Genomic DNA, 11,139 nt, shown 5'->3' with positions numbered 1-11,139 from the left:
TGTGGATGAGTGGAACAAACTCCCGAGTACAGTTATTCAGGCTAAAACGTTGTGTAGTTTTAAAAATAGGTTAAATAAATATATGAGTGGGTGTGAGTTGGACCTGACTAGCTTGTGCTGCTGGGTCTGGTGCCGTGCTCCTTCCTTGAGTGGAGGTGACCAACTGGGTGGGTCATTGGGCTAATCCGGGGAGGGGGGGATGGACCTGCTCCGCATGGGTCAGTAGGCCTGTTGCAGTGTTCCTTCTTTCTTATTGTAAGTCTATTTAATCACTACAGTTACCTAACTTTAATATCAATATGTTCCATAACCTTTGTCAATATTGAGTGAGAATTAGTATTAGTCTGCCCAAAATGCCTAGGCATGCTAGTGGCCTTCTTTGTAATTAATATTTTATAATATGTAAACCTCACATTGTAATCGTTAGAGAAATAAACATTTCAGTTTCAATTTCAATCAATGGAGGATGAAGAAGGAACCTCACTAAAAGCAGTTAGATGTGAGTAAAGGTCCCAGTTTGCTCGGTCAAATTATCAGCATGGGCTACAAGGAGGTGGTGATTATGAAGGAGAAGTAAGAACAATTGGAAACTGATCACTGTCATGCAAGTCTGGGAGGACAGACCTGGTGAAGTCTAGTACAGTGGAGGAAGAGCAGGCCGAGAGATTGATGCAAGAGAGAGAATGAGTACAAGGATCAAAATGGTTGGGAGAACCCATATTTAAAACATGGAGGGGGAAAGAAGCGAGAAGAGCCTCCAACTGAATGCCGCAGGAGTCACAGTGAGACCCCCAGAGGAAATAGTGGGTATTAAAATCGCCAAGTACAGAAGTGGTGGCAGTAAGGAAGAAACCAGAAATGCAATATCCAGGATAGATAAGCCTGAGAAGGAGATACAAAGAACAGACTGTATACCACTTATTCAAGTGGATACGGGTTGCAGTGTAATGCAGCGAAGCATGAACAAAGAGCTGACAGTATGGAATACTGGTGTGTATAAGAAGTTCACTTTCATTAAAGGCTCCATCGGGAAAAGGATCCAATAAATATAATAAACCATAGCCTGAGATGGGATGGATAACAACGGAGTGTAATTCGGATTCTTGCAAACAAACAGAAACGGGAAAAACGGGAGAGCAACACCTGGAACTCACCCCGGTTACCTCTGAGGCCATGGATATTCTACTGATTTGTGAAGAGAAAGATACAAGAAATCTAAAGTCCACATGTGGAAGTAACAGAAAACTTTTAAACAGCAAAAGATTGGGACTCTGCAAAGAAAGGAGTTGTGCAGACGGAGAAGAGTGAAGAGGAGGAACAGGATGTGGATCGGTGTCCATCAATGCTCTAGTCTCCTCACTGTATTCTGAGATACCTTCAAGTGTTTCTGAGGACAAGGATGCTGTATGTGGTACAACATTGGAGATGGAAGGAGGTTGAGTAAAAATTGGGGAGATGATGGACTGTACCAAAGTAGGGGGGGTGGGCAAAAGGGTAGAGGGAACTAGAGGAGAAGCTTGGGAGGGGACAGTAGAGAAAGCGACCTGGGAGGGGGCAGAAGGGTAAGAAACTTGGGAGGGGACAGGGTTAGAAAGTACTGTATGAGGAGGATGAATCTCCATACTCATAACAGCCAGTTAGAGGTGAAGAACCCGGGTACAGAGACTGGGCAGGAAAAATGAGCAGGTTGCAGAAGGAAAGGAGATTTTTAATATGTAATGGGGATGTGTTGGATTTCGGAGGAGAGGGGCGATGGGGAGTAGGTGTTGTGCAAGGTCTCGTAGACACACAAACTTGTGAGAAGAGGAAGAGGTGAGAACAGAGTGAGGTGCTGAGATAGGGACCTCTGAGTCCAGGACAGCAAAAGAATTAGAGAAAGGGGTGACCACAGAGGAGGCTGCAGAAGTTGGTACCCCAGAGGAGGGTAGACATTTAGTAACTCGAGAATAAGAAATACGGGGAAGTTTCCATGGAGGCGTAGATGAGAGATTGCCATGGCATATAGGAGGCCTTCTGCCTCTTTGAGACAACAGATTTCATGCTCATTTAAGTAAACTTGGCAACGGCAAGAGGAAGATGGGCGAGCCTCATGACAATTAGGGTAAGAAGGAGGTAGACTACAAGACGTATTGGTATGGTCATTGGCACCACAGACTGGGTATTCGGCGATGGACCTGCAATATTTTGCTGGATGACCAAAATGCCAGCAATTTCTACACTGTTGCTATGTAGGGATCACCTTTCGTACTTGTAAACAGTGTCCCAGTAAATATACAGAGGACGGAAGATCACGGCAGTCAAAAGTTAAGCAAGGGTGTTGTCTCTGCCTGAGGGCAGGGAGGACATAAGTGTCTGCTTTGAGGATTGGGAGGTCTTAGAGATCTAGCTGTTCCAGAATATCATCACCACATGTCTGGAAATTCTGTTGGACAATGGTATGGGGCAGAATGACAGTACCACTACAAGAATTGAGGGAATGATGTTTTTCAATAGTTACAGGAATAGTATTGATAGTTGTAAGGAAAGAAAGATTGTGAGCTTGGTTAGTATTCTGCACAGTGATGATGCATGTACTGCTCTTGAGAGCATATAAGGATACATGTATATCTCTACCAACACTGCATTAGGAGGGCCTTGCCAATACTATGGTCAGAAGGACAGGTAGTAGAGGAAGTTGGTCATAGAGTAAAAAACTTAGTCCATTGTGCATTTTGAAACAGCATGTTAAGGGAGTGCGTGATGTGCCGGTCTTTTCTGAGTAGGACGAGAAGGAAGTGAAGAAGTATCATCAGGTAATGGTCTTGGGCGTTAAGGTGTGGGACTGGAGTTGGTCCGACATGGGGAGGGTGGGTGATCCAAAAATTGCCACACCATAGAGGGAGAAGCTGGAAGCATAGTTAAAGAAAAGTGGAGGTCAGACATATCGAAGGAGTCGGTCAAAACCCCAGTATGTGGAGCAGGTGTCGAAACGGCACCAGCAAGAGGTACAGGGGCATTAGAAATGTTTGAAGAGTGGTCAAATAACGAGGCAGTCAGAACAGAGTGCGGTATCAGGAAGGGGCCCGGGGGGAGCAGGTTCATGGGTTGGGAACTCCATGGTTAGGCCACTCCTTTCTTCTTGTTTAAAAAAAAAAAAATGAAAAGAAAAAAGTGCGAGGGGAGAACATGGAGGAATAGCTTCTAGGAGGAATGAAAGGGCCGTAAATCTCTCTCCTTGCCCAAGATGACCTCAGCACTACAAGTAGTGCATACACTACCCTTCATGGCAGTACACCAGCAATCCGGGATAGCAACCTCACATCCGCCGAGCCACCTCGGTGGACAAGAGAGGGCGGATGGACACCTGCCACAAAGCATACCTTTGGCCACCACCCTCTGGAATCCGAAAGGTAGCCTCAGCCTCCAGAGATACACCAGTCACCCAAAAGACACCTAAAGCCACCGCCCCCTGGGAGACCAGAGAGGGATCGGAACATCCCCAGGTGATCCAGATTCCACGGCAAACTACACCACTGCCAAGGACCTCAACGGAATGGGATGGACCCCGGTACTCTTCCCCCTACCTAGGAACTAGAGTGCCTGTGGGAAGAATCCCAAAGGCTGAAAATAGGAAGGGACTAGGAAAAGGATGGGGAGGAGGAAAGGGAAAAAGGGGGGATGGGAAGGATGGGATAGGGAAGGGGGGATTGGGGGGTAATTAGGTTGGGTCTAAGGAGACCAAAAGGTCTAATTCCTCAGACCAAGGGCCTCTTCACCACACCAAGGAGCCCCCTCTTCAAGAGGTAATGCTTGTTAGAAAAAAAATTGTGTAGTACCTTCACCTTTGAAGGCTTACAATAGTTTTTCTACTCTCATAGGCCAGCTCTGGACCAGACTTGTCTGGTGCAATCACATTATTTCTGACTTAAAGTTAGAAATGTGAATCCCAAATTGTTTAACAGCAGACACCTTTACATTTTTTAAATGTTTTAGTGATGGCATTACCAGCAGTCTCTTTCTGCAAATTTGTTGAGCAATGAGTCCAGCATACTGTCTTAGCTTTGTATAAGAGTGAAGGCTGACTCAGTATGCATACATACTTAGGAATGAATGAATAAGGAACACCAATACAATTATAATAAGTAATGCTGCAAGTGACTACTAATGAGTATTTTTTTTAACACACTAATAGTCTGCCACCAAGGTATGGTGACCCAAAAAAGCAGCACTTTACCATTACTCGTCCATTATCATCTTGACATTATAACTCGGATGCCACTCTAAACTGCAGTATCCCTACCTCTGCTTCAAGGCTCAGACACTGTACTTTCCACCTCCAGGACTCAAGTCAGGCTAACCAGTATTATTATATAGTCCTGGAGCTGGGTAGTACAGTGCCTATGCTGTGAAGGACAGACAGGAGGTAATATGGCAGTTTGGAAGAACATCTGAACTAGTGTTGGTGAAACCCCGGCAAAATGGTGAAAGTGTGTCTTCCTTTTTGCAGGTCACCCTATCTCAGTAGGAGATGCCTGGTGTCCCCCCCCCCCCCCCAAAAAAAAAAAAAAAAAAAAATGTTCATGGGAAGTGTTAAACCCCTAAGGGTCATACAGCATCTGGGGAGTGGGAAGCAATCAGGTTTGGTATGAGAAAGAGCAGCTCCAGTTCCTTTGATTACAAGTCATTCACCAGCATCAAGGCCACCCCCATTCTCTTGAAGAAAATGGTACTGGCAGTGTTTCAGGATCTGTGACATACCAAGTCTTCCTTCAGTGTGAGAGTGGCCAGACAAGGAACTATTAGTGGTAAGCAGAGTAAGCCATAAACTTGCTTGAAACATGACCAAAATAATTCTCCAGAAAACACTCAAATTACACATGGATTTCAAAGAGGGTAAAATTATTACTAAAATATTTATTCAAAGGTGAACTTACAAACTGGTCAGCAACATGTTTGACTTGACTTGGACTAGAAGCTTTAATTAAATAAGGAGTACATAAGTGTGTGACATTACAAAATTGTAAGTAATGGCAATTCAGATTGATAATTTTGTTAATAAGATTCAAGATACAGTAAATATCAGTTTCATATATAAATTACACTTAGTGCTACATCTTAAAAATATCTAAACATCAACATTACTATTCCCAAAAGCAGAGATCTCACTGCCATTCACTTGATTCATGAACAAGCTCACTTCATTAACTGCTACCAAAGCATACTTACAGACACTCAAATATACATGATACACGAAACTTAAATAATGGCAAATAGTGAAAAAAAAAAAAAAATAGTACATATACACAGCTTTCTTTTCTTCAGTATGCATCAATGCACAATCTCATACATAAAGACATTCATAAATCCATTTACTCAAATGCACACAAGTACAATATATTTATATACTGCATGTCCATATACACACATACTAATATGTATACACTGGCATGGACAATCTAAAGTACATAATGAAAATACTGTATTAAATTTCCTGTTATATTGCAGTTACAGTAAACCCTCTATATAATGGACTAATTGAGGAAGCAGGTGGCTACTAATGGTAGTGGTGGTGGATAGAGAAGAGATTGTTTTGCTGCAATTGTTACAATACTGGACAATTGTGTAACTAACAGACTAGACTTTTGTCCATAGTTTCCAACTGATCGATCCAGTGGATTCTCCTCCGTGTTTCCGAAGTTCGTTATACACAGACCCATTATATGGAAAGGTTACCGTTTTTATTTTTGATAAATTTGTTAATTTTTCATTTGACACACTCATACTAATACCAACTGTGTGCTTATTGCAATTATTTTGTAAACGTTTAACATTCTGTACAATCATATGTAGCAAATCTGAATAAAGCTTATATTCCTATCTTAACTTTTCCACTAATGTTTTCTTTCATTTGAGATTGCTTTTCCTTACTGTTTTGGGTGGTTTCTAAATAAAATTTTCTCCATACATTTTAGCAAACTTTTTTTTTAACACTTGCTGAGTAATTCTACACACAATACTGCGTCATGGTTTACTTACCACATGTGGAGGAATGGCAAAATTATAACACTGATACATCCATCAACAGGTTATGTCCATCTCAGCAAGGGCATGGAATGGGTAAGAGGAAAAGAATACTGTAGCAGAAAAGAGCAGCTACTCAAATCACAATGTGATGGTACAAGAATTATTACCATTATCATTATTAGTCACAAAATACACTTAACCCATATGGATTAATGGGGTAAGCACTACCTTTTTCATTGAAGGTTTATTCCTGTGGTTATACACACGGCATGATCTGTTTTTCTTCCACCTTCACATTGCCCTTTCAGTGAATACTGATTTTTTTTTTTCCTATACGGTTTTTTCATTCACCTTTTTCCATAAAAACTGATGCCGTAGTTACTGTCCAAGATAAATGAACTGGTATCCTAAGGACATTTGACAGCGATATTCATTGTAATTGTTGCCTCTATTTTTATTAATTATCACGTAAAAAATAAAGACCTCTTCAAGAAGAAACAAATCAAGACAAAAATCACACTTCCTACAAACTTTTCCATAATAAATTCACCATTTTGCTTTAAAGTAAATTTTTGCAATTATATAACGTATAGTAATAATATTGCATGTAATGGTATCCCATGGCTTACTTGGATGTCTGAAATGCTAACACTGCAAATATTTAATGGTGAAATGCACAGTGAAGTCCAAAACCCTTGACTGTCGCAACCCCCAATCCTAAAGTGTCCTGGTGTCGCCAAATTTAAAAAAAAAAAAAAAAAAATTTTCTTATGAAATGAGAGAGAATCTTTATCGATTGTAATAACACCAAAAACACGAAATTTGATGGAAAACTGACGGAATTACGCTCTCGCGAAGTTAGCGACCTCTGTGATATTTACAAATCGGCGATTTCGCCCACTTGAGCCCTATTTTCGGCTAATTCCATTGTTCCAGTCGACCAAACTCATAGCTTTTTCTTTAGAACTCCATTTTTTCTATCAATTGGGTACAAGAAACTGCCCATTTACCGATTTCAACTACCCAATAACGTGGTCAGAAATTTGCAATTTGGCTAATTTCACAAAAATTAAAAAATATGACAATTTCAAAATAAGGTCCAGAATGAACAATGCAAACACTCCTGGCTCTAAAATAGTATTTTCTTTGTTCATCAGTCACGTCTCCAAGCCCCTCTGATATTACTCTTGTTTTCTATTTTGAATTTTTATTCAAACAAAAAATAGAAGATTTACTGTTATGCAGACTACTGCAATACTGTAATAATTGTATAAATAACATCAACCCATTCATGACTACATATTAGAATGGCTAGTTGGACATTTATTGGACAATGACATCATTTGTTTACTTTTGAACATCGGCAAAAATCAAACATTTCCCCTACTTTGAGCTCCATTTCCAGGCTCTTTTTATAGTAAAATCAATCAAAATCACCTCTATCTCTATAATATGTTTTCCATTCTATCAAATGAGACCAAGAAAACGAGAATACAACCATAAACACTATACAAAAATAGACCACAAAGTCGGCATTTTAATTAAAAAAAAAAAAAACGGTCCGAGTTTTTTTTTCTCATTATGCACTGCATGCTCCAGGATTTTTTTTATATGGTGCACATTGACCACACAGACTCATTCTCTCACATGTGGGCCTACCAGCTTTCTCCTGCTTGATTTGAAGCCGCTAGAATTTACGAGTATGTATACGTCGAACACGGTACCTCGTAAGACGTATATATACGGCCTCGACAGTCAAAGGGTTAAAGGTATAGTATCACAAAAAAAAAAAAATGAAGAAATCATAATATGTAGTAGTGTATGTCGCTTGGAAAGTTTTAATTATTATTAAAAATGTGAAAAAATCTTGAAGTGCCCATTAGTCATCCAACAGGTATGCACAAGTGTGTTAAATAACAAAAAAAAGGCACAATACCGTGACTGGAACAATGCACAAATAACCCACACACAGAAGAGAGGAGCTTACGACGATGTTACGGTCCGACTTGGACCATTTACAAAGTCACACGGTGTGACTTTGTAAATGGTCCAAGTCAGACCGAAACGTCGTCATAAGCTCCTCTCTTCTATGTGCGGGTTATTTATGTACAAGTGTGTTAAATAGGAGTGGAGGCAAGTGGGTTTTATTATTTGATGTGTTGTTGGAGTGTGAGCATGGTAACAATTATGAAGGGATTCAGGGGAAACTGGTTAGCCAAATTTGAATCCCAGGGGTGGGAGGTACAGTGCCTGTACTCTAAAGAGGTGGGGATACTGCAGTTTGGAGGGGGCATCTGAACTGGTATCGGCATGCCTCTCACAAGACAGCGATAGTAAAAAATTTTTTTCTTTATTGGGGGTCACCTACCTCAGTGGGAGACAGCTAGTGTTAAAAAAAAAAACACACACACCACCCATACACCCCCCCACACACAACCCCATACACACACAGACAGGATGTTCCAAACAGGGGACACAGAAACAAGGGGTCACAATTGGAAGGTGAAGACCCAGATAAGTCAAAGGGATGTTAGGAAGCATTTCTTCAGTCACAGAGTAGTCAGGAAGTGGAATAGCCTAGCAAGTGAGGTAGTGGAGGCAGGAATGATACATAGCTTTAAGATGAGGTATGATAAAGCACATGGAGCAGGGAGAGAGAGGACCTAGTAGCACTCAGTGAAGAGGTGGGGCCAGGAGCTGAGTCTTGACCCCTGCAACCACAATTAGGCGAGTACGCAAAAGGTAAGTTGTTACTTGAATTCAACCCCAGGAAATGCAAGGTTGTGAAAACTGAGGAAGGGGGTCAGAAGACCAGACTTGGGGGACAGAGGCTGCAGACCTTATCCAAAGAGGACCTGGGAGTAAGCACAGTGCCTACCATATTGCCAGGGACTTGCATCAACCAAATAACCTCTAGAGTGTATGCTCCACTGGCAACTCAAGAGTGGCCTTCAGGAATCTCAACAGAGTCACATGTCAGGCCAACCTTTGAGTATGCAGAACCAGAATGGAAACCACACTTTAGGAAACATACTAAGAAACTGAAGTACAGAAGTAAGCAATGAGACTAGTTCCAGAGCTAAAGGGTACGAGCTATGAAGAATGGATGAAGGAATCAAGCCTAGTGACCCTGGAGGACAGAAGGACCAATGGGGACCTAACATACCAAATACTCAAGAGGAATTGATAAAGCAGACAGGGATAGGCTGTGTTAAAGGTGGGAAACAGGTACGTGAGGGGCACAGCTGGAAATTTAAGACACAGATAAGTCACAGGGATGTCAGGAAATATTTGTCTCGGGTGGTCAGTATGTGAAATGACCTCAATGAAAAAGTGGTGGAGGTTGACTTCACATATAGTTTTAAGAATAGGCTTGACAAGGCTTGTGAGGCTACGAGAGGGCAAATCCGGCAAACGTTGAGAAGCAGGGCTAAGGTTCGACCCTTATAACCACACAGAGCAAGCACGCATACAAATTTATACACACACACACATACGTATGTACACATACACATACCATACTTCCATACACCCTCCACACACACACACACATGAGCGCACGCATGTATATATACACGCACACACTAGCACATTCATTCACATGTGAACAGCATTGTGAGTAGGCATGCACTTACAAATGAGCTTATACACTGGCATACATGCACAAAATTTAAATGTTAACCACTTTGTTGTCAACTGCTGGATATTTTTTATGTATTGTAACCTTAGTCTAATTTGGAAAAGTCTTTCTACTAAATTGTAATTTTTAACAAAAATACAAAATTTCTTACTCCTCTCATGCATGTTTCTAGATACATTTTGCAGTAGATACTCTAATATATTATGTACATATTTAAAATGTACACTGCAACATATCGTATATATCCTGAGCTGCATAACCCTGGATACATTCTCAAGATCAAATATCCCATTGCAAAAAGTGATAGCAAAAAAAAAAAAAAAAAAAAAAAAAAAAAAAAAAAATAATGATGTCAATGCACAAGCCTCCTGACCACGGTTCATGCCATTCACTAGAGGTTTGACATGCATGACTCATTAACAGCATGGGCAAATCCTGAGTGAAAAAATGATAACTACTGATTACAGTTGCCCTTGTATAGTTTTCAACAGCTTTGATTGTTATTGCATTATACCAAAGATATACTATATGTTCAAATGATGGCTGGACATTTTCCTGGCTAACACTTTGATGCAGATTTTGCATAACTCTCACTAAGTATGTTCTCCTTGAGGAAAAAAACTGTTTAAAAATAAAGCTAATTTCAATCCTTGATTAAATAGAGTAAGCAATGGAAGAAGGTATATTTATTATACAATACGATTTCTGATAAATTAAATAACATCAACAATAGAGAGAATTAGTAGCGTTTATTGCACGCAAAATAATTTAACATCAGAAATTATCACATGAAATAATATTTTGTTCAAATTCACTACTGGTAGCGCATGAAATAACTGTATTAGTACTGTAATAGATCAGGATATACACACTAATGAATATCCATTCTGAAAATGAGGAGCCTTAAAAATACAAAATTTATAAAAACAAATTGTCCAAAACAAAACAAAATGAAAAATCACTTCATTTTGATTCCACACTATTAGCTTTTGTTTGGACAAAGAATATGCTCTATTTTTAATAAATCCAAACTAAATTACAGTATATGCCAAAGAAACACATTAATTAAAGTCTCATGGCACACATCATTAGAATCTTTTATTCTTTCTCAACTGCATTATCTGTTACCTTTACCTTTGATGAGTTCTGAGAGTTTTTCTACTTCCGGAGCCTGGCCTATCGCCAGGCCAGGCTGAAATACTTTAATCATCTGGTTCCAATTCCATCACTTTTGCCTATCCTACCTAAAGAAGAAATAATTCTTAAGCTTAAACTCAAAAAGCCTTTAACTGTATCATCAGACTTGTTAAAATAAATGACAATACATTTTACAAATTAAAACCGACTGCCTCAGATTTAAGATAAACATTTAGTAATTCCAATGCAGTCATGGCTGTTTTGAATTATGGGATTGCTTTGTAAGTTCTTTTATGACCAAGTTCTCAGTAATCAACCACTTTCTGATTATAACCACTGAGAGGTCAGTTTGATAGCTT

This window comes from Cherax quadricarinatus, chromosome 36 (genome assembly GCF_038502225.1).
Source record: "Cherax quadricarinatus isolate ZL_2023a chromosome 36, ASM3850222v1, whole genome shotgun sequence".
NCBI lineage: Eukaryota > Metazoa > Arthropoda > Malacostraca > Decapoda > Parastacidae > Cherax > Cherax quadricarinatus.
Note: the sequence above shows the minus strand (reverse complement) of the source record.